Genomic DNA, 25869 nt, shown 5'->3' on the forward strand with positions numbered 1-25869 from the left:
AACTAGGTACTAATGCTCACATAAGAGATTTTCTCTTCGTTATATTGAAGGCTGTTCTTCGTAGTATCTGTTTGAGAATATTATTAACGTTAGAACTGCTGATGTAACATATGCTTCGTATCTTTTTGAGTCATACCATTTCAGTTTATAATGTAATTATCGTTGAAACATTTTATCAAATATTTTTCCGTTTTTTAAATCAAAGGCTGTTCTTCGTAGTTTTACGATAAATATTTTTAATGGAAGTAAAAGCCGCTTGAATCATTTCGATCTTTTCCTTCTGACTAATTATGCTCTTTCTTTGAGTCATAATGGTTTAATAAGTATTGACATCGTATCTGTACACATTTCCATCGGATCCGGTTCATTCGGCCGAACTCCATTTGGCCGAATGCCATTTGTCCGAATGTCGTTTGGCCTAAACTGAAAACAATAGATGGCTACAGTTAGCATGCATTTGAAATGAATTTCAAAGAACAGTTTATTCTACAAGAAAGAAAAATCATCATTGATATATTGCTCTATTAGTTCACAAAATAGTCAATGCTGAAAGAAGAACATCCTAAATGAAAGCAATGCTAGCGGTGATAGCTGCAAGCAGAGGTTTTCACATTGAGTTTGTAGTAAGCTTTAGACAGTAACTAAACCGGTTTAAGACTTATTCCGTCCTTCTGTAGCATCGGTTCACTTCAATGCTTCGAATCGTATTAAGTGATTTATTTCATAGTTTTAGCAACCACGAGTTTTGGCTTCTGCTTTTCTCGACGAAGAAACAGTGAGCCTACTTGACGTTCACCGAGTTGTTCGATTTATTGATATACGCAAGCAACGGTGCAGAGTTTATCTTGGAGGAGAATAACATCTTACCTAAGTTAACCTTTGTGCTTAAAAATAAGTCTTTAATGAGACTCTTTATGCGCGTATTATAAGCCATAATTCAAATAAACTATGAAATATATTCATATATGAAAGAACAGCCTATGATCAAAAGAAGAAAAAATCACTTATAAAAATGTTAGTAGGTGGTAATGCAAATATATATTATATCAGTATAAATACAAAAAACTGCCGATGATTTAAAGAAGAAAATAATCCAAATTTATATATAAGATGAATTATTGCCAATAGTTATGGAACCAGTATAAATCTAAAGAATAGTCTATGTTTAAAAGAACAAAAAAAAATCTGATGAAAATCACACTTGGGTAAACCCAGCGCACCGTTGGTAATCCAGAAACGAACCAATCATCAGCTTAGAGTTTTGACGCGAGTTCACAACTTCGTCCTGGATTAACGGACCGATTTAATTATTCTCTTGAAGCAACAACATAGCAACAAACATGACGTTCGGCCACTTAATCGAAATCAACGAATGAAGCAATTTGACTTTTCTTGTTCGTAATTCAGCCAAACGGCATTCGGCCAAATGGCCGGACACCATCTCCATCAGTAATTTTCTTTCTAACTAGCTTTTTAATGAGAATGTAGGTTATGCTCTGAGACCCCGAAAAATTCTAAGTCATATGTGTCCAACATGTTGGCTCCTATTTCACAAGCAGTTTTTACGTTCGCAAAATTAATCTGACACCAGCCTAATGTTACTTGAAAGATTGATAATGATATCAGATTGATTTACATATTAAAATTTTAATTTACATCTATCTTTTTGCTATTTTGTAATCGATTGAAACATAGCTAAACAAATTGACTGAGTACCCTATGATATGTTCTCACAATACTAAAATGATGAGCCAGCTCTGAGTTGAAACGTGCACCAAGATCACCGGAAAATTTTAGTTGATAATGACATCACCAATCATGTTGATTGTTTGATCATAAGTTTAATATTTACGGAGAAATACAGCACATATAAATGTAATTTACGCACGAAAACCAATTACGATTTGATTGAACTTCTAAACAATAACTGATAATTTGGGAACATGGGTTGAACTGTATTTAAAATGATGGTGTCTGGCCATTTGGCCGAATGCCGTTTGGCCGAATGCTGTTTGGCCGAACGCTATTTGGCCGAATTCCGTTTGGCCGAATCATGAAAAAAATTCAAATTGCAACAACGCTGATGTGTAGGACTTCTAAGTGTGGCCCAATAACTGATAAGTTAAATTATTTGTTGATTTTTATGATGTGACGGGACGTCATGTTTGTCACTGTATAAGCGCTCCAAGAGAATGATAACATCGACCCTTCAATTCAGGACGAAGTTGTCAATTCCACACATCGCGTCAAGACTCTGAGGTGATGATTGATTCGCCACTGGATTACCAACGATGCAATAAGGGTTCAAGTGTATTTAATGATTTCATCAGAAATTTTTCCTCCTTTTAACATAGGCTATTCTTTCGAGTTAAACTGGTTTCATTACTATCGGCAATAGTTTAGCTTATATTTAAAATGGGAATGTTTCCTTCTTTAAACCATCGATGAATATATACATTAGGGGTGAAATGAAATGATTATATACATTAGGGGTGGTACACATATTATGTCACGCCAAATTTCGACTTTTTCGACCCCTACCCCCCCTTCTTTTGTCACGTTTTTTGTATGAGTCCTTCGGAAATTTTGTAAGGCTTGTCACGCTTGGCTTGACCCACTCCCCCCCCTTGGAGCGTGACGTAATTTGTGCATGACCCCTTACACTTGCTTAAATTTTCATAAGAGATTTTTCCTTCTTTTGATCAAAGGCTGTTCTTTCAAGAAAAAAATATGTTTCATAATTATTGGAATTAAAGCTTATAATACGTATTATTCAAAACATACTTTTTCAGGTCGAGGGTTAACTTAGGCGAGATGTCATTCTCCTCCAAGATAAAGATTACATGATAGCTGAACACTGCATTATTGCTTGCGTATAGCAATAAACGACTCGGTGAACACTTACGTCAAAAAGCACACTGTTTCTCCGTTGTAAAAAGAAGAAGCCAAGACTTATTTATGTCAGAACTATGACATATATTACATAGTACGATTCGAGGGATCGAAGCAACCTGATCCAGCAGGAGGACGAATAAGTCTTAAATCGTTTTAGTTACTGTAAAAAGATAACTACAAATGCGACATCAAAACATCTGCTGGTGGCTATTACCGCTAGCATAGAAGTAAACAACTGCTTACATATAGGATGTTCTTCTTTCAGCACTGACTGTTTCTTAAACTAACACTTAAAAGCTTATCAATGTAATTCAGCTAATTCATAAAGAAGGATAATTTTTTTTATGAATAAACTGAATAAGTTCTTTGAAATTCATTATAAATTTATGCTAACTGTAGTTCATTTTTGTTTTCAATTTCGGCCAAGCGGCATTCGGCCAAATGACCCGGAACCTAAAATAACAACAATGGTCAAATTGTCTCCTTGTATTGCGCGTTTTATTGATTCTAAAATTTAGTAACGCAGAAAGTCTCTACTTTTAACACCAATCCACCCCTCTGGACGGGTTGTGTATGCATACTGCAGATTTGTTATGATCTGTAACATCTTAAGGACAACCACTCACCTCCTTCAGCGTTGTGTACCGTTTTGTCTACATTGCCGAAAATGACTCATACTTATTCCGAACACTCGACTTAAGCAACTTTTTAAGAAAACAAGTCAAATTTCTTCACTTGATGGACGATTATTCTACGATTCAAGTTCTGTACATTTAAAAGTTTTAAGAACATCATTTATAACCTTTGATATCACTATTCTTTAGAATATGAGTCATGTTTCGATTTTAAGACAAAACGGTAATTTGTCAATAGGCGCCAACTATAAACCGATCAAAAACTTTTCGGATTCCATACACAAGCTGTTTTATGCCAAACGTATATCATGCCTAATGTATTTTGTGCCTAACGTTCTCATGCCTAATGGGGTATACTTGCGGGGCAACCATAAGTCTAACTTTTTGAATTGCTCTTCACGTAAACGAATCGTCGAAGGTTGTACCAGGCTGATGAACGGTAATATTTTTCGTTCCCGGAATTCCTCAGGCAGAATCTCCAAAAATGCTCATTTTTCATGCTTCCAAAATAGTTGTGTAATAATATTCCCACATAAACCAAAACGCTCTTTATCTGAAACCATCAAGTAGACATGTTATCACGATGAGAGGGGTTCCAACAAATTGGTCAGATGAAGTTAGGTATCTAGGGCTCATGCCAGATAAAAATTTAAATTTCAAATATCACTGGGCATTATACCAAAATGTAACAAATATATAAAATATCTTTATCGACTTATCAACATATAATCGAAACTTTGTCTCAAGAACAAACTTTTGATCTTCAAACAGATTTTGAGGCCAGTCATGTTGTATTTGCCTAATAAAACACCCCCAGACCATCACATTTCATCACATCACACCTCCATGCGTCACCGTTCCTTGGATGTAGCGCTCCTGAAGCTCGAGCTGTTTAACCAAAAGCGGCGGGCTCGTGTGTGGTGCAGAGCGCCACATCCAAGGAACGGTGAAACATGGAGGAGGAAATGTGATGGTCTGGGGGTGTATTCCATGGAGTGGAGTAGGAAGTCTCGTGAAAACCGACGGAATAATGACGGCAGATTCCTACATCAACATCTTGCGGGAAAATCTGGAGGTTTCGCTGATCCAGACGGGCCTTGAAGAGAAATTCATATTTCTCTAGAACAACGACCCGAAGCATACTGCCAAGAAGACCAAGTCTTTCTTCCGGTCTTGTCGCATTAAACCGCTGGAATGGCCTCCACAAAGCCCAGATCTCAACTTCATCAAGAATTTGTGGGCGATTCTCGATGCCAGGGTTGACAAAACTGGTGTTACCAACAAAAATAATTATTTTGAAGCCTTGAAGCGCGCCTGGGAAGAACTAGAACCACAACACCTACAAAACCTGGTGAAAAGCATGCCGAAGCGCCTCCAGCAAGTCCTTAAGGCCAAAGGAGGACACATTAACTATTAAATTGCTTTTTATTTTTCTTAAATCATCTTTTCTGGGGTCAAGAAGGAAGTGGGCACTTTATTTTGTCACTACTTTTTTTTTTTCAATATAAATTGATTTTCTTTTTCTTTGAGTAAAATTCTTTTTTTTATCAAATTTTCGTAAGTACAACTTTAAAGAATATCAAAAATAAAATATCAAAAAAGATTTAAGTGTGCTAACTTTAATGTGAACCGATTCAATGAGAGAAATTCGAAAGCTGGTGTGGTGGGCACTTTATTTTGCCTATCAGTGTAATGCAGAAAATATCTGAAAAAGGCATTTTTTATGGCACAATAAGAAAAATATACCACTTGCTGTGGTCTGTACTACCCAGACAACCAGAATGTACGTATAATGAAATCAGCTTTTGCGTTATGCAATGCTTATATGTACATAGCTTCACGCTTAGGATGTCGTGAAAAGGCCTTATACGTACAAAAGTGGAGGCGATATACGTGCATATTTTATATGATGAAAAATAGCATGTAATGCGAGTGTGTAGATTTTCTTGCGAACTAATCCATACTCTTATGCGACTTAATATATGATAACAAAATTTATTTGACAGCTGCTACGAATTGATCCGATTTTCTTTGTACAAGTATACGGGACGAAATAAAATGTACATATAAACCCATAAAATAGCGTTTTATGCGAGGAAACTCATCGATCAGACGATTTTATCCACTATTTAGTACGGGTGTGATGCAATTTTTATGAGAAAACGACTTTGTTCGTGAACTGTTATGCGACTTCTGGTTGTCTGGGTAGTCGTTATCTGCACTACTCAACTTATATGACTTTTTTTTTCTATCCAGAAGTGCATTGTTTCTAGTTTCTTATTTAGCGATTTCTTAATAAGTCCAATTACGAATCCGATTTTTCCCACGGTGCGATGGCGGCAGTAGTGGAAAATGAACCCAAAGCCAACGAATCGCAATAACAAGCGAGGGATTAATTGGGTCGGAAAATGAATGTGAATGTGTTCAATGATCCGTTAGATCTGGAATAATTTCATGGTTTGAAGAATATCGGCGATTGCACGAAGAAGAGAGAAAATCCTGATCGATTCGAATTAATGATTGAAAGTTCTATGCACACCATCCAGTGGTTCGACGTATGAAGAAGTGATTAAGTGAGTGATGGCGTAAAGGCTGCGCCGTGAGAAATCGAAGAAAAGGGCGAATCATTAAATTTGCATCCTTCAGTGAGCTAGAGCTAGTCGGATCGTTGGCATCATCAATCATCCGGGGGGCCTTCGGATTCAACCAACGTCAGTCAAAAGTGGCTGTGGGAAGAAAAGGTACCTTCCGGCACATATTCGTACACCCGAGAGAGATTTGGGAATCAATTTCCACGATTTGTTTGAGTTTTTCCAGTGTGGGATAGAAGAATAGGATAAAAAAGTTACAAGTCACACAAGCTGGGAGTCGACAAGTGAGGTGATGATCCCCGAAAAGTGTATTCCAGTGTTGGGATCCCCATCAGTTTAAGTGAAATCCCCCATGGTGGTTTGTTGCTAGGAAGTGGTACTGCTGCTATTGATCTTGGGCTTATTGCAGCCGACGAAGAAATTGCCGAGTGTGATGTTGCTGATTGGAGCTTGTGGCGTTCTGGGAACGAGAAGAAGAAACTTCCTGCAAGTCATCTTGGATTGCTTGTGCTGAGAAAAAAACGGCAGGTCGTACCTAGGGAAATACTTCTCAGAGTGAAAGTCGCTTTTTGCCGCCAGCAGCATAAAAGCCGGAAGTGTAGCCGAGTAAGAGAGAGGAAGCGGAAAACGTCACATCACCGTTGGCACCGGAACGAAAATAACGAGTATGTGATTTATTTGATTAGTTCTGTCAGACTTACTTTTCTATTCTTTTGAATTGTCATGCTATGTAACTGGAACTGAGATAAAGGTGCGTCGCAGGTATGTTGCCATGAATTGGATGAGCTATACCAATAGGTTCAGTTATGTGCTTAGTAATGGTGATGGTTTTAGGTATACAACGTTTAGCATAAATAAGGAACCGGATCTTATTCTAGTCTCTTTTGATTCACTGCGGCTTGTTTTTTACGACAAGCTTCTGAGATGATATTTGGTCACAATATGCGTCACATTATGGATCAATGCACGAGTTCAATATTTTACATTTGGGCGATGCTGTGTTATTACTTATAATTATTTAACGTCAAATTAGGGAACGAGTGCATAGGACCACTGCAAAGTTTGAGTCAATTTGGACGAGAAACTTTCCCCTATGTCAAACTCAATCATGTAAGTGCCCAAGTTGTTCTTTACCCTATGATTGAACAACTATTGCAAGCAATCAAAAGGATGAAATTGATTAGAATTTATTGATAAGTGCATGAATCATAAACTTAGTTTTGACCCAAACTCGAAATATTTCATAAGTTATTTAATTGAAGAAATTTTATAATTAAATACAATAGCATTTGGTTTTATTTTGAAAGCTTGCTGCCATATACGCACTACGCAAGACTGTTTTAGACTTTCAGTGGTCAGCAACACGATTTCACAAAATATCGATGAAAATGTTATCAGCTGGCCTCGAGCAGCAATTGTGGAGTGATTAAATCCACATATCTACTCTGGTACTACATAAGGCCGTTACTGTCATGAGCGATTTCTCTTCATTGATCCTCTCTTCCACAATTATTTTCGCTAAATTAGATAAATCTGTAATATTTCGTTGTTTGTTTGTTTGTTTATTATTGTAATATTTCGTGTTAATGAAGCAAGATATAATGATTCTCCATCCTACAGCACAAAATATGTTACGAAAAAAGAATCAATTTTCTGCAATAACGCGAAGAGAGCAACGATGAAGAGAAATCGATGCATGCAGATAAGCCCTTATGAAAAAAACAATGCCGATATGAATGCAGTTTTCCTATAAAGCTTTGTCATTTAAAAAAAAACATTGGGTGGAATGAATAAAATTCGCTTAACTTTACTACATGTAGCATCAACTCAAAAACGAAATCTACAGAGTTCACTACACTTTTGGTATGAATAAAAAGTCTTTCTAACATGTAGTATGTTCTACTTTCGAATTTTAGCTTGAAATCTGTGACCCATGCACAATGGTCGAAAAAAAAAACGAAGTTTGGCCAAAACTAGTTTTATCGCCTTAATCGATGAAATATGAAATCTGAATATGTTATTTGGCATTTTTATTGTTTCAGAAGAGGTTATTCACACATTACGTAACTTATTTTAAGAAATGCAATCAAATTTGGCTGAAATCACACATTTTGTTTGTATTTTAACGAGTTTGATCAAAATATGTATGAACAGTGGTTAAATATATTTTTTATCAACTTTGTGTGAAAAATATCGTCAAAATGTATGGAAATATTGAATTATTCAAATAGCTCTAACTTGCAAATCAGCAAATTTCTGCAAAAAATTTAAACGTTTGTTGTAAGATCTAAGGATGCATTTTAAAGTGCAATATTCGAAATGGCGACGACATGACGCGACAAGAGTTGTTTTTCATGTCCAAAATCATCAAAATTACTAAAGTGTAATATTGAACAGTATTAAAGTTTCAACAAAATATTTTTTTCCATCCTTATACTCGATAAAAGTGTTGAACCATAAGCTTTCAGAAAGTGCGTAACTTTGGGAAAATATTGCATTCCTTAAATATGAATTTTGTATTTTATTTTATTGATACATTTTTCAATTTTTTTGACTTCACTCAGTTTGACGTTATGAAAATCAAAGAAATTCAAATTTTTGTTCAATTTCAATTAGGAATCATAATAATATAATACATGAGGTATATTTTAAAATGATAAAAACCATAAAAATCTCAATAAAGTGTTTTGGTAGTTTTGGACGCTCCTTTATATAGAGCCCGACCATTGTGCCATGAAGAGCTTTTGCGACAAGTCAGCACAACAATCACACTAGGAATCACATAATTCCTAGCATTTTTGAGACCAGTACTGAGATTTTGGAAAAACAATACGGTAGAGTTTTGAGACTCCTGTGCATTTTCTTAACAACATGTTGGATACCGAAAATTTTAAGTATTTCTGTGATATTCTCATTACTCCGGTAGAAATGGAATTCACAAAATGAATAATCAATTATAACAATGGACATATGCACGAGTTCACTAATTTTACGTTTGAGCGGTGCCGTGTTCACTGGTTTCCATGGTCACATAAATAACACGGCACCGCTAAAACGTCAAATAGTGAACCCGTGCATACGTCCATAGTGGTGAATTGAGGTAGGATTTTTTTTTGGAAATCTAGTACGAACCCTCGTTTAAAATTCTAGTGAATCCAGTAGAATTGTTGAGTTTTTGTTCAAATCTTGTATTTCATTCGATTTGTTGAAATCTTGTAATCAATTCGATCTGGCGAGAATGTTGAGATTTTTATGAGAATTCTAGTTACTTCGATGGTAATCGTTAGAATCGTTAGAAAACACCAAGGTTCCCTTGGAAATCATTAAGATTCCTATTGATATCACAAAAATGCTAACCGGAATCCCATTCTCACCCGAAATTCAGAAATTTTTACACACGTAAAAAAATTGTACGGTAAAAACTTCCATTTTAGGGGAGGCTAGCACCGGAAATTTGCATCAGACCAGAAATGCGCTTGATTTAACCATGTATGTAGTCAATTTCAGATTGATGTAAGTGATTTCTGTCAAATGTTAATTTGCTATGAGACTTCACGGTAGTTTTAAGAATGGGTGCACTGTCGTGATTCGCAAGTCAGTCCCATCTGTTAAAAGTAGGCAAATTAGTAGGAAAATTGACTGAGAAGTTTTCAAACTCATTTCCCATACAAATATACAAAAAAAAAAATCCAGGAGATTGGAACTTGCTTCGATCTCAATGAATCTTTCACAATTTTATTTTCAACTTGTTACTTTTCTAAAAAAAAAATAAAAAGTCGACCAAAACACGGTTTATTTTTGTGCTACACGGTGCGGAAATCTGCAGTGAGACTTACAAGCGATTACCGTAAAACGGGGGTAACTTTGATAGTTTTTTTTTTTCGAGGAAAACGTGTATATTTATGCATGCTGTTTCAAAAAAAAATATTTTTTTTTTAAAACAAGAACTGGCATCCTAGCAATCGATAACAGTAGAAAGATTGGCAAAAGATTTATTTTGTATGGATATATAATTTTTCATATAATCGAAAGTCGGTTTTCTGTTTTGGGGTAACTTTGATAATGGAGTATAAATCGACCCGAATGGAATGCCCTATAAATGTTATGTACCGTCGGTGGGGGCGACAATGGGTCAAAAAGGGATATGTGCGATTTATTTTTTGAATAACTATCGCAATTTAACTCCAATAACTTCAAATTTGGTGTGTATGTACTTTGATGGTACATTAACAACTCTTCAAAAAATTAAAGACAAATATTTATTCACAGCGGCACCACAAGTGAATGAAAAATGACCCAATCTCACCCCATAGAGGGGGTGACATTGGGTCACTGTAATTGAAATAACTTGTTTTTGAGAATATGATTTCAAAACCATTCACAACTGAAAAATATTGACAAAAAACGATGCAAACAAGACAAAAAGATATCTAAGATGTTTCACAAGTATGATAAACCCACTTAAAAGAAAGATTATACTGAAAATTAAAGGGCTATGAGAAAAAATATGTAAACCTAACATTTATCGTCAAGTTTATATAAATTTTCTTGGTTTTTCCCTCAAATTGTCTTCAAAGTCTCATCCCCATTGCTATACAGCCCATCCAGTTTCCCCAAAAGTGTACTGAAACAGTGATTATTTTAAACCTTCGCAAATAGTTAAATTTCGGTGCGACATTCCACGATCAATAAATTTCAGGCAGAAGTTGTCGTCATAATCCCAGTATTTCAGCAATCCAACTCATTTGTACTTCCGTGAGATGTTTCTATAATATGAAAACACTGATAAATAATCAAATTTAGAAAAAAAAACACCCTTTTGATAAAAAATTACGATGTTGCTGCGCACGTAACACAGTTGCTGGTTTGAGAAGTTGTCAAAATGCGTTGTATTGTTATTCAATGCACGGAATACTCAAGTCAACTTGTTTGATGTTTCAGAGATGCTGTATTTAGAAAGAATAAACACATCTTAATGGAAAAAGAGAACACCCGGCACCGTTAAATGGCAAAAAAGTGGACTTGGAATTTCATTTACTATCGTTCTTGCTTGACCCAATCTCACCCCCATTTTCAATGTTTTAGACATCGTACCGAAAAAAATGATTTTTTGTGGTAAAATCAAACAGATTCCGGAAAATACCTATGATGTGTAATGAAAAGACTTTCAACATTCTACTAATACAACGAATGCGTAATACTTTGTACAGGAGAAATTTAATGTTGTAAATTTTATCTAGTTTCAACATGCAAGTTTATTGATGTAGTACACAAAAACTACTATTTCTAAAAATGTATATTGTTATGAATTATGTGTAATAATATGTTCCCTAACATATGAATTATTTATTTTAGTAATATCAGCGTTATTAGCTGAAATATTTCACAAAACTTATTTTCCCGTTTTGACCCAATCTCACCCCCTAGACCCATTGTCACCCCCATCGACGGTAATTCATTCCATTCGGTTCAATACCTCATACCTATAGACGTTCAACGTTGTATGGAAATTACTGACTTAGATTACAAAAATGGTCCCAGTTTGTGAAAATGCTTTGCGCTAACAGATTGGTTCCGGGTCATTTGGCTGAATGCCGTTTGGCCAAACGCCATTTGGCCGGAAGGGTCATATGGCCGAATGCCATTTGGCCGAATGCCGTTTGGCCGAAATTGAAAACAATAGTGAACTACAGTCAGCATGCATTTCGAATGAATTTCGAAGAACTGATTCAGATTATTTTTAGATAAAGGATAAATTATCGTTGATATTAAAATAATTAGCTCTTTAGCAAAACGATTTCTGCTGCAAGGAGAACATCCTAAATGTAAGCAATTATTCACTTCTCTGTTAGATGTAATAGCTGCCAGCAAAGGTTTTCGTATCGCGTTTGTAGTCAGCTTTGGACAGTAACTAAAACGGTTTATGACTTATTCGCACTTCTGCTGGATCGGGTTGCTTCGTCCCTTCGAATCATACTAAATAAAAAATGTCATATTTTTAGCAATTACAAATTTCGTCTTCTTTTTTCACAACAAAGAAAGAGTGAGCTTTTTTACGTAAGTGTTCACCGAGTCGCCATACGCAAGCAATAGTGCAGAGTTCAGTTTACACGTTCACAGATAAAAATATTTAAATTTCAATGTAGCATCACCATCACGTTTAACTAAATATGCTTGAATGTTACATGATTCGTTGACATTTCAGTTTATTATGATGCTCCAAATATGTGCATGAAAACAATCTGAAATTTACAACATATTTTTAGCTGCAAGTGCAATGCAAATCATCGTTTTATCAGTATAACTACAAAGAACTGCCAATGATTTAAAGAAGGAAAAATTCCCAATGGAAATATAAACTAAATTATTGCCGATAGTGATGAAACTAGTATAACTCGAAAGAATAGCCTATATTTAAAAGAAGGAAAAACTTCTGATGAAATCATTAAAGGCATTTGAAACCCTAGCACACTTGTTGTTAACACAGATGCGAATCAACCACCGGCCTCGAGTCTTGCGCGGCTTAGAGTCTTGTCCTGAATTAACGGGTCAATTTTTTCGTTCTCTCGGAGCACTTATACAGTGACAGCGACGTCCCGTCGCACCAAAAAAAAATCAACAAAAAAATATTAGTTATTGGGTCACATTCAGAGTTGAAGCAATTTATTTTTTTTATCCGTAATTCGGCCAAACGACCTGTTCGGCCAGATGGCATTCGGCCAAATAGCGTTCGGCCAAACGGCATTCGGCCAAACGGCGTTCGGACAAATGGCCGGACACCAAGAGATTTGATACCATATTCAAGTTCTATGATAACTAGACTGTCAAAGATAAGTGACCAACTATTTACAGTCTGTGCAGCTAAATGGCTAAAGACGGTGTCCGTGTCTTTAAAAAAAACTACATCAAATAGTGAGCGTAGAACAGATTGTGTATAAGCGATTCGAAAAAGCTAAAATCAGATATTTTTTTTTAATATTTGTATATAAAGCGTCAAATGTTCTCGGTTCAAATGAAAACAGCTCTAACATGAAGTGTCATACTAATATTCTTCAGTTTCGCATTCGTTTTGCTTAATCTATTGTGATTCGTATAAGCCCAAAATGAATATGTGGTTATAAATAGTTTAAAACTCTTTGCCTTACGGAATCGAGCCGAAACGCATACCACTTGCTCGATCACTAATATAAACTGAATTTTGGACAAAATTCAGATGGGACTGATTTGCAATTCACGGCAGTGTAGTCAGCTAAAATAGTAACTTTTTCCTCAGATTTGTTTTCTCGTGCAAATTTCTAATATTTCCACAATATACCTAGAATGGGTTCCAAAATTTCAGAATTATCATAACAAATCCAGAATAATAAATATTCTGTAGCCTGAGCTATTTACATGACTGACGGCAGTAGTGCAACCAGGATTTGGCTCAAGGGGGGGAGGTGTGTTTGTGAACTTGAAGATAATGTGTTTTTGGGAAAATTAAACGAGTGTATAGAATTTCGAGAGGAAAAAATTGAAAACACTACTAGATTCATACTAAAAAACGTAACACCATATGCTATCTAGAACTCTTCTCTTCCACCCTGGGCATACATTTTTATATAAATTTACAACTCTACTCAAACAAAATCTGTTGCACCTGGTGAAATTTTCCAAACATTTTCCGAAATACTTTTGTTGGGTATGGAAAAACCATCGGGTTCCAAAGAACATTTCGTCCTTTACAAAAATTGTCTAAGATCTTACATTTTACAGGGTGATTACTAATTCCTGTCAGTAAAGTAAATGTTCCTAGATAAACGATGTATGTATGAATTTTAATATCCAGTGTACATCCTGTTTTGCACATCTATAAAGTTTGTTTTGACAAAGTAAAGATTAAATCTTTTTTCATTTACCTTGGTTTTTAGTCATGTGTGTTGTTTTAAAGGCATTGCACCTGGCACGCACGTTTTCCACAGATATGTATTTTTGACTAAACTTCGCTGAAAAAATTGCCTGATTGAACATGCTGTTTACCACAATCTTTTAGACTTACTAGGGATTAGAATGAGACTGATTATGGAAAATTTTAGCGAAAAAAATATGTATTTTTTGGTTAAAATATATGCTTTTGAATAACGTGCGTGTTAACTGTAATGCTTCTGAAACAATGCTTGTGACTGGAAATTGAGGTAAAAAAATGAATTTGTTATCTATGCATAGCAAAGACAAATGTTATAGATGTCCTAAACTGGATATGCACTGGTAATTAAAATTCATTTAACCATTTTTTTTCTATGATTTCTTATTTTACTGACAGGATATAGTAATCACCCTGTATATATGAATGGTCATACGGGATTACAATATTCTGATATCGTTTTAATCTACTTTTAAACATTTCATAATTTGTTCGAAAGTTTACCCAAGCTACATTTGGATGCACGCACATACATTACCGTGATAGCGTTCAAAACATTTCTTTTCTATTCCTTATATACTTTTTCAAGTTTATTAACGAACAGAATCTTTCAGCGCAAGACTAAGTGAGAAGCATTGCGTGTAGTGTCTTAAAAAAAAGTATCAGCATACTTTCTGCATGTAAGCGTATTTAGCAATACTTTCCGAATCAATATTAACAATTAGGCCTTAGTTTTATCACAAATGACAGTTTCGTTCACATCCATTTTTTCCGACATTGCCGTTCAATATCCTGAGCTTTTAATAAACACAAACACGTCGGAACACTTCAGGAACATAAATATGGGAGAATTTTCAAAATCCGATAACCTGTTCTCAAGTAATTTCGTGACATACAAACACCATTCCATTTTTAATTGTATAGAAGATATATTGATAGATGTGAGTAGTGTTCGATACTACGACCTTGTTGCTTGACCCTGCGGGGATGGACGATGAGGACAGGATCAAACATATCGTGCGTCGTTCGTGAAGTGGAATAAAAAAGGGCCGTGAGTGTCAGTAGTGTTTGATCTATCAATCGTGTCGCTTTCTCTTGCGGGGGTAAGTGATGAACACATGTTCGGCATACAATGCGATTATCGAAAAATATCGCGAATCCGTCTAGGCGTGACTGGTGACTTCCAGATCTGTACCTCCCATTAAGCCAATATCCTTTCCATGACAACTGTGGAGATGCAGAGGTGATCTCTTTCTCTAGTAGTAACGGTTGTCTAACACACATTCCTTCCCCAATGTCTGTAAGGACGTGGCCAGCACCGTTATTGACTTTTAGATTTTAAGGACTCGATTCATGCACATTGAGAATGGTAAGTTTACAGAATAATTACAACCTAACTCTATCTAGAAATTTAAAACGGCCACATTCAATGCTTTCAAATAGCAGTTATTACGACAAAAAAAAAGATTCCGTTTAACAATTACCGAAAAGCTGAACATTACATATAATTTGCAATTGGATTGGATGGACAAATCGATGTGAAGATTTGCGAAAAAGTTACACGTCTTCTCAGTGAGAATCGAACTCACGACTCCCCGAACTCTAGTAAATACCTCAGCAAGCGCAGTTGCTGGATAGTGTAGTGTGCTATTCCTATACCTAAAAAACAATGCGCTCTCGGGCTAGGCATTGGATATACACTACCCGTCATAAATACGGACTCACTGAAATAAGTATTGCAACACTCAGCTGAATAATGAATCACCCCCAAAAAGTTTAGCATCACCTCAAAACAGGTTAATTCACATTGCTATATCTCGAGATCCTTACGACTTGCAAAGAAACGATCTTCAGCAAAGTTGTTCAGGGGATCAAGGACATACGGAAAGCGAACAGTTTAGTTCGCGATTTTGCCGCTAGGTGGCGCTAGTGAGCATGTAAAATTGAGCATTTTGAACTAGTTCTAGTTTGTGATCCATAAGAGATAGAAAGTTCAGGTCTTCGGCAAAGTTACTCAGGGGTTCAAGGACATCCGGAAAGCGATCAGTTTGATTAGCGATTTTGCCGCTAGGTGGCGCTAGTGAGCATCTAAAATTGAGCATTTTGAACTAGTTCTAGCTTGTGATCCATAAGAGATAGAAAGTTCAGGTCTTCGGCAAAGTTGCTCAGGGGTTCAAGGACATCCGAAAAGCGAACAGTTTAGTTCGCGATGTTGCCGCTAGGTGGCGCTAGTGAGCATTTAAAATTGAGCATTTTGAACTAGTTCTAGCTTGCGATGGGCAGGATACTTCGTTGGAAAAATGAACAATCACAACCAGACTGCATTTCAATGATGAACAGTTTGAGATTTGAGATGTCTTAAACATGAATAAGTGCAGTCTCAAGAGTTTTATCATTGTTTTAATAGAACAAGCCATTTCTGATATTGAAGTTAGGTTTTAATAGATACTTAACAATATTTTTAAATATAATTTGTTAACACTAAACTTGGCCAGAGAAAAAAATATTTAACAGAAGCACTTCTTGTCATCTACAGATTGTATAGTAGAGGTTTATGCTGTAATATCTATTCAGCTACATTAAATGCTTTAGTGAACCTTTAACGCTTTAATGCAATCATAAAAACTTAAATTAATAACACCTTAGACTAGAAAGCATAGAAATTGTAACTTGGGTCTTAACAGAAAACAAATGTTTAAAACAGTGATTCCCAAACTTTTTGGAGCTGCAATTACCTTCGAAATTCTACAAACATCTCACAGACCTCTGAAAATGGATATTCCTAAAATTGAACTTTATTAATATGTAGACTTTGCACTTATTATAAGCATTGAGCCAATTAAATACAGCACAGCTCTGAATTAGAATCGAACAGAATTGACTGAAATAACTACTCTTCAATAGATTTTCCTAAGATCTCACCAGGCCTCCAAAAACATATTGTACCGATTCTGTTTAATACACGATCAACAAAATCAAATAATATAAGAAGACTACTATGATCCTGTGGAAAAGTGCGCTGAGAATTTGGCCGAAATCCAACAACAAATCTTGCAGATCATATCCAAAACAAAAAGAACCCTCGTTCAACTCTCCAAAGATATTCACAGGTATACGTTGAAAAATTCGTTGAATCATCCCAAAACTTGTTTCCATAATTCAAAAAATTTTCTCGGGAATTCCCTACATTGTCACCCGAAATTCAACAAGATACCGAAAGTTTGCTTTTATCTATCAAAAATATGGTTAAGTATCCACCAAAAATAGCCGTTAGAAGCTAGTATTCATTTTTTTAGAAATTTTCTCATAGTGTTCTTTTTTAGATCGAATGATCGACCAATTAAAATTCCAAAACCCTTGTCAGACATTCGTCTAGAATCTTCTACTAAGAATCACTAATATATATACATGTCAAAAAATCACCACATATCCTGTTGGTAGATTCAAGGGAATTTCAGAGGAAACATTGAAAAATTCAATTTTTTTTCCATCTTGACAAAAAAAAAGACAATTTACACCGTCTTCAGCACATTGGCTGCACAGACTGAACGATCATTAACATTAGGCAACGGACAACATGAAACACCCATTAGCCCAGTAATGAATTTTTCGTTTGACGAAAAGTTTCCACCGACCGGAGCGAGAATCGAACCCACATTTCGTGGAACAATACGCCTAGACGACTGATGCCGCTAACCGCAAGGCCACGAAGCCCACGACATGCATTTTACAAAATTTCTGGCAAAATCTAACAAGAGTCAAGCTTAAAATTAGAGGGTCTTGTTTCCCGGACTCGAAAAAATCCCGGGATTCGGGATTTTATTTTTAAAAATCCCGGGATTTCCCGGGATCCCGGGACAAAATTCAAGTACTTCCAAAACGACTATAGAACCGCCGGAACGGGTATTGAAGCAATATTTAGTTGTATAGAGCAGTTTCATAATAATCGAACCTGTTTTTGAAAGTCAAGTTGAATTATAATAGACAACAACAATGCTATCTAAGATTTCTGTCATCAATATTTCACCGGTCTGCAGTTGAAGTCAATGGGCATTTATTAAAGTTAATTTGAAACGAAAATCAAACGTAATGCATAAGGTATAGGTATAAGTGATACCAACCATTCTCAAATCTCATCAAATCTTTTAAAATCTACTCTCATGAACTCTTTTACATTCTTGTGTCATATAAAATCTTTATGCTTTTAAATTTTTGGCATGACAGCCACAGGCATGTTGGTCCTGGAAAAGTGTAAGGAACACCGGACAAACGAAAACGGTTACGAGAAAATAATATGGCATTGATAAAATTTTAATTTGATAAAAAATTCAACCACCAAATTATTGTTGAAAATTATAAAATACCAGATGTTAGCATAAGTGGCCTTAAACCTCAATAAAAACGCTTATTGAGTTAGCTGAATGCAATAATTAAAACACATTCTTGCATCAGCAGTCATCAGAATAACATGCAGCTTGTTTTGTGCCATTATTAGAAAAGAATACAACAATATTTTCTAGTTTAACATGCAATTTCTGGAAATCCCGGGATTTTTGAAAATATCCCGGGATTCGGGATTTTTTAGATCCCGGGATATTTGTCCCGGGATTCCCGGGACAAGACCCTCTACCTAAAATATTCCTGGATTTTTTTACAAATACTTCCAGGAACTATTTAAACATTTATAAGCTCGCGTTGGAAAACTAAGCATCGTCGATAAGGCCAATTTATCTGGTATGCATTCTCAAAAAAATTGCAGAATCAAAAAATTGGAATTCGAAAATGACACTTTTGAAATACGAACAAGGTAATCGATTCGTTAAGCTGGATTATTAAACAATCAATCACTACACATACTTACAATGGCTTTGCAGACCGCCCCAGAAGGATCGTCACAACCCCCTTGGGGTCAGAGGCCTGAGAAACTCAGGTTTAGGATTTGGTCTGATGATGGAGACCTAATTTTATTCTAATTCATAAGACCAAATTTATAGCGGGTTATTAAAAATATTGGTTTTTGAGAAGGAATACGTGTTGATGGTTAACCTTAATTATGTATACGATTAGCTCATAAGAAGTCACAATTTTCAGGGACTCAGCTTGACTTAGCAACTCAGTTTGACTAATATCAACCATATGAGATATGTTTTTGACAAACCTTGAACGTTAGTTTCGGAAAGGTTTATTCTTCTTTAGTAAATATCATTGCAAATTTATAATGCCCAACTACCTTAGACGTCTCTTAAGTGGTTGAACGATTTCAATTGATGATTGAACTGTTCCATTAATGATTATCATGAGCTGTCCGTAATTCGAATCAAAGTGTCCGGAATATGAGGCAAAAGTGAGGGAGCGTCCGGAATAAGAATCATGAAAAAGCCACACGTTTTGATTTATTTAAAATTATTCAAGTTGCGGACGCGTATTCTTTACCCACCATCCGAAAGTTAAGGGCTTCCGACGCTCGATAACGCTAAAAAATCATACAGAATGATTTATTTTGTATGGTCCAAGCTGGGTTATACTTCACTGAGGCCTTAAGTGTCCGTAATATGAATCAAAACGGTATTTATGATTCTAAATTCTTTACTTAAATACATAAATAACAAGATCAACCCCTTGTAAAATTTCTGTTGTAATTTCTATACGAGGTTAAGAGGAAATATTGTCATGCTATTTGTGGAATTTCTAAATAAATTATTGCAGTTCTGTGTTTCTAAACACTTAATAAATGGAAAAATCTTTGCAAAAATCACTTAAAACATTAATTGAGAAAACTCCTAGATGAATTTTTGAATAGATAATTTCTTTCTTTGCCATGCTCCTATCTTTCTATGGCTACGTCTATGTCCACAATATTTCTTACGACGAAAATAAATGAAACTGGCTAAAGGATGGACATCAAGACTAATTGCTCAATGCCACTAAACTCGAAAAAAAATGCACTCTAGTGTCACTCGGTACTTTATGCTGAAAATTTCTTAGATCATTTTCTTTAAGAAAACTATGCTCAAACCTGATTATTTCATGTGAAAAAAAACGACCAAGACTTTCTTCTGTCTAGTACTCTATGTGTGAAAGCTTTTCACGACGAAAAAACTTCCAGTCAGTAAATCTCCGCAATGCGAGTAGGAAACCGGCAACATTAACTTCATTATATTCGTTCCATACGCAGAATTGCTGTTTTCTGCTCAACGAGAGCAGGTGGATGTAGCCCAGGGCAAAGCCAAGTCAAGAGTGATATGCTTTCACGTCACATCACAAGAAAAAATCCGATTTGATGCTTAAATTGACGGCATTCCATCATCGCTCCGTCCTGTTACCTGACATTTCACTCCTTGTGGAACTTGATTTTTTTGAATACTGAACAAATACCGTTTTGATTCATATTACGGACAGCTTCAAATTCCGGACACTCTCGTTTGTATGGGAAACATTTCACACGAAATGTTTCAATTTTCGCCGTCCAAAAGTTCTCATTTTCGAGGCTCGTTTTATTAGGTTTTTTCCATGAATATCATTGCAAATTTATAATGCCCAACTACCTTAGACGTCTCTTAAGTGGTTGAACGATTTCAATTGATGATTTGACTGTTCCATTAATGATTATCATGAGCTGTCCGTAATTCGAATCAAAGCGTCCGGAATATGAGGCAAAAGTGAGGGAGCGTCCGGAATAAGAATCATGAAAAGGTCACACGTTTTGATTTATTTAAAATTATTCAAGTTGCGGACGCGTATTCTTTACCCACCATCCGAAAGTTAAGGGCTTCCGACGCTCGATAACGCTAAAAAATCATACAGAATGATTTATTTTGTATGGTCCAAGCTGGGTTATACTTCACTGAGGCCTTAAGTGTCCGTAATATGAATCAAATCGGTATAATATTTTGGTCATTTTCGCTATTGTTAAAATCGGATTTCGATGAACAAAGTTCAATTGCGAATTTTGTTAAGAAAATCAAACGAAATAGTTGCCACTGTATTATTGGTCACACCAAATTCGACCCACCACTCCTTAATTGTTAACCACACATCGAACGTTCTTACTCACCGAACAACTGAAAGAAAGCAATCAAAATTGAGGTGAACATGAACGGTAATAGGATGTAAAAAATCGATACGGTTGAAAACTGCTAAATTGGGATGGAGATGCAGAGCGGTGATTGCTGATGTGATCGGATTCTGCCGTAATTATCACATTTTTCAGATGGGAATCGGAATAAAATTTATGCTCTGAAAAAGTGATTGGCATTGGCAATTAACGGTATATAATTAGCGATACAACTGATTGCTTCCGATTGACCCGATCCGTAACCAACTAAAGTTTGGAGCATTGAATAAACTTTCGGTACAATGGTGTACCACGATTATAATTAATGCGATCGCGAAGTTCTTTGATTGGAAGCGAATCCATTGTAATTAAAAGCCTAATGTAGAAATTATACAATCGTGGCTTAATGAAGAAATTATTGCTTTTCAGCGTTACACTAAAGTCCTCTCAACTTGAATAAATCAGCGTGGCGAAACCATTAATCACACAAAAGCAAACGTCAAAAGCCTTTGCGACATGCTGCGTTTCAACTCAGCTGGTTCTCAAATTAATTTTATTAACCCAATACCAACCGCATAATGTGCTACACAGAACCGTTACAATCAGGAAGTTCAAGAACGTAGCCAGGATTCCCGAAGTTTTGCCTTAAAACATCCGTCATGAATTTCCACAGGAATATATCTTAGAATTCCTGGAGAGAGACTTCCAAGAATTCTTTCGGGTTTTCTGCAGTTACTTGTGGCAAGAAGTATTACGATGGATACGGAATTCAAGATGGATTCAAGAATTTGCACCCAAATTCTTTGGTTAAGATATTTGGTGATAGGTAGATTTTCAATAGACCATATTGGTTTTCTACGCATATATTCCATTAAAATGGATTCTGTTAACATTTTTTTAAGAGAGTGGGGTATTTCTTAGCAGTTGATTTCAGCCTTCTTTGCACCTCTCTTGGATAAGCTACGCCTATGAGTATGTTCGTAAGAGTCTCTAATCTGCGCTAAATCTAACTTTCCCAACCCCGTTAATCGGAAAAACTGCTGACACTTCGGGAGCATTGCCACCCTTTTTCCATCAAAATAAATTGAACTTCATTATTCATGCATGGGATACAAATTGCGTCCAACGGCAGGGCCAATTACAAGATAGAGACATGAAAACATTTTTCCCCTGCTCTGATGCTCCATAGCCAATCCAGGGTTGCACATTTCCTGGATACCGGACAGTCACAGAACGTTGAAGTAGCAGTACAGGTACATAGGCTACATTGCGTTGTCGTAGTCGTCGGTTGGAGTGGCATTCAATTGACTAAATTAAATACAAACCGCTTTGCCACCACCTTCCTTCAACCGTTCGTGCGTTTTCGTTCTGTGGCAACCGTTTGGTTCTCAGAGGAGTAACTAAAACAATTTTGTGATTATAATTGAAATTTGAAAAGTAATTTTTTTTTATCCCACTAATTTTTTATACAAAGCTAATAGTAATGCCCCATGTTGCATGTGGCTACATCGAAAAGAGGTTATCAAATTTAAATATGTGGTAAGACTGCAAAAAAAAAATCTGTTTCGCAATTATTTTTACAGCTTTTTTAAACTATATATTTAGAATTATTGGTTCTTTGACCAATTTCTGACACATTGACTTCATTTCATTTGTTTAACTAATATCTTAACAGATAACACTAAATCAACAATTTCACGCCACAATATTCGGTTTGTGGCCAAATCTCTTCATTATCGGTTATGCCCCACTCTCGCCAAATCGATACGCAATTTATCCGCCTACATAGCTAGCTGCGCTCCACGCCTTCTTGTACCAACCGGATTCTTAGTGAACACCATCTTTGCAAGGCTGCTGTCCGGCATTCTTGCAACATGCCCTGCTCGTTGTATCCTACCAGTTTGGCCACCTAATGGATACTGAGTTGGGCGAGCTCGTATTTCATCCTTCATTGCAACATACCGTTTTCCTGCATATCGTCGAAGATCGTCTTTAGCACCCGATGTTAGAATACTCCAGGTGCTTGCAGGTCCTTCACGAGCAACTTTGACGTTCCATGCCCGTAGAGGACTACCGACCTTATGGGCGTTTTGTACATGGTACATTTGGTGCGGGCGTGAATCTTTTTTGACCGCAGCTTCTTGTGGAGGCCATAGTAGGCCCGACTTCCACTGATGATGCGCCTCCGTATTTCACGGCTAACGTTATTGTTAGCCGTCAGCAAGGATCCCAGGGTGGACGAACTCGTCGACCACCTCGTATCCCCGTCTATCGTAACACTGCTACCTAGCCGAGCCCTGTCGTGCTCGGCCCACTAGCTAACCTGTACTTTGTCTTGGCCGCCTTTACCACCAGTCGAACCTCTGCTGCTTCGCGTTTCAGGCGGGTGTACAGGTCTTGCACCTTTTCAAATGTTCAGCCGACAATGTCCATATCATCCGCAAAGTAAACAAATTGACTGGGTCTCGTAAAAATCGCACCCCGGCTGTTAAGCCTGGCTCTCCGCATAACACCGTCTAGCGCAATATTGAACAACAGGCACGACAGTCGTAGTCACCGGCGGGATCCAAACAACCTGGAATGTTCGCCTGAAACCTTCACACAATTTTTCACACCTTCCATCGTTGCTCTTACCAGTCTCGTGAGCTTCCCAGGAAAGCTGTTCTTGTCCATGATTTGCCATATTTTCCATGGGTACCCTGCAACGATTTGAAATTAGTCATTATTGAGCTATAACCGATTTACGTAAATGCATATTAGGGTATAAGAAGAGCATTGGAGGCAGACCATAATTTTGACAATGATTGACTCCAATCACTCCTGTGTGCGACCATCCAATAGGTTCTGTTGAATTCCTCTTGGAGCCCCACCAGACGACGACATGACAGAACAACCCATTTCAGGACGAAGTAATTTGTGGTGGGAAACCCACCTTCTACGCCTTTTGTCAGCAAACACCACAGCTACGGTACCTACTGGCTGGTGGTGTTGGCGTTCGAGTTTGATTGTTGGCAGGTTGGGACGCCTCCTCAGGCACTCGACAGGAAGGCACACGCATCGGACGTTTCCTGTGCGGAGTAATGCCCATTTGTTCTGTGCCATTCGTTCCTTGCTCGCTTGAGGCTGCTAGGGGAAAGCGGTGCATTACTGTACTGCCCATAACAGCAAAACAGTCACATTCGACATTTTTGACAAAATGGAGTTAATACCATGTAGAGTCATCAAATGACAAATACTTTCGATCCACTTACTGAAATCTGTGAGATTGTTCTAGAAAATTTGAAAAAAAATACCAAGTTGTTTTGTCACATTGGCAATTGTAACCGCATAACAGTCACATTGAGATTATACATGAGCCTCATGAAGCAGTAGCAACGAAATTTCCATCAGAATTTGTTTCTGGCTATTCATCCAATATGCGATATGAGATGTACAAAATTTCAGCCTCAAATAAGCACTTTTAAATTCCTAGTGATTTTTTGAAATTTTGGTTTCCCCCCATACTGCAATAAAATGAAAACTTGTTATCCATTTTACTCAATGCCTACTTTTGTCGAATGTTACAAATATGCAGTTATGGGCAGTGCAGTTGGCAATGATTTACAGAGTTAGATTTGGAATAAAAATAAGTAAATCGGCATTTATTCTTAAACATTTTTTTTTTTTGCAATTTTCTAACACTGGTGTCAGCTAAACAAATATTTCACCTTAACTCATGTTTTCTTTTCTATATCTAAGAAAAAATCTGAAAATTACAATTTGATGGTTTTTGATGCTTTCAAGATCTGTTCCGGAAACATGAAAGTTGATAACTTTAAAATCTTCATTTTTTCACAACAGACACTCATCAAAGCGTTGTTTTGAAAAGCATAGTACAAAAAATATTTTAAAACCGAAGTTCTATACTATTGCTAGGAGGCATTTTACACCGCCTTCCCTTAGTAAGCTACTCTGCGGCCAGCTTGGGCGTTCGGCATGTACCTAAGTAATGGATTGTGTGAAGTGCACTATTATCTGCTTCACCGGAAGAACAACATCTCTACAATGTGAATGACAAAATACCAACGTCAGAATTGTGAACAAGGTAATTTGTGTGAGAGAGACTAGTGGCAGTAGGGTGGCCCAATATTTCTCTAAATGTTAGCTTTGGATGGAAACTAAATTATTGCGAGACGGCAACTCTGAGAAATAGCGCAAAAAGATTGCCCAGATGATATTTGGAAAAGAACCCAGGTTATAAGTATAAATACGCTAAAGCCCTCATAGAAGTAATTTTTAGTGACTTTCGAGTCAAAATTAACTAAAACAAACAATAACAACAATAGCCATTGAAGTAATTGGTCAGGTTAGATAATATAAATTGAGGAAAAAGGAACCATTTTGAATCACGACTGTTTAATATTATTGTTATTTGAGAAATATTTTGAGCTTAAGTCGTTAGATCTACAAGTGTAGCAAGTCGAATTTCGGACGATTGTGAGCAAGGTTGATATCCATACAGATTTTTTCACTTATATTCTAAAAGATTTTGAAGAACAACTCTTTAAGGTTATCCAAAAATTGCTTTTCCGTGCAAGCCTTCAGATCGATATGATAAAAGTCTATCGAATCCTTAAATGCTCCACGGTGTCTCTGGTAGAACAACATTAATATAAAAAAAATCAGTATCGCTAAAACATCCACCAAATGAAAGCTTAGGCTTTCTCCTTTCATTTGAGACCTGTTTGGAAATGTTCTATCGGGGGGTCCTGAACATTTTTTTCAAAACAGTATAATGCCGTTTTTTCAGTA

At 36.5% G+C, this 25869-nt stretch overlaps 1 protein-coding gene across 6 annotated transcripts in view; it reads left to right on the top strand.

Annotated features, from left to right (window-relative positions):
• Positions 1-25869, top strand: part of LOC5572620 (protein turtle homolog A) — a 339330-nt gene that overhangs the window by 6358 nt on the left and 307103 nt on the right. For 2 of the 6 annotated variants that reach the window (XM_021845977.1, XM_021845979.1), the window contains exon 2: positions 5970-6786. The gene's annotated coding sequence lies outside the window, so the exon portion shown is untranslated. Of the gene's footprint in view, positions 1-5873; positions 6787-25869 lie in introns of all 6 variants that reach the window. The other 4 variants (XM_021845982.1, XM_021845978.1, XM_021845981.1 and 1 more) reach the window with 4 other exon arrangements.

This window comes from Aedes aegypti, chromosome 2 (genome assembly GCF_002204515.2).
Source record: "Aedes aegypti strain LVP_AGWG chromosome 2, AaegL5.0 Primary Assembly, whole genome shotgun sequence".
NCBI classification, from domain to species: Eukaryota; Metazoa; Arthropoda; class Insecta; order Diptera; family Culicidae; genus Aedes; species Aedes aegypti.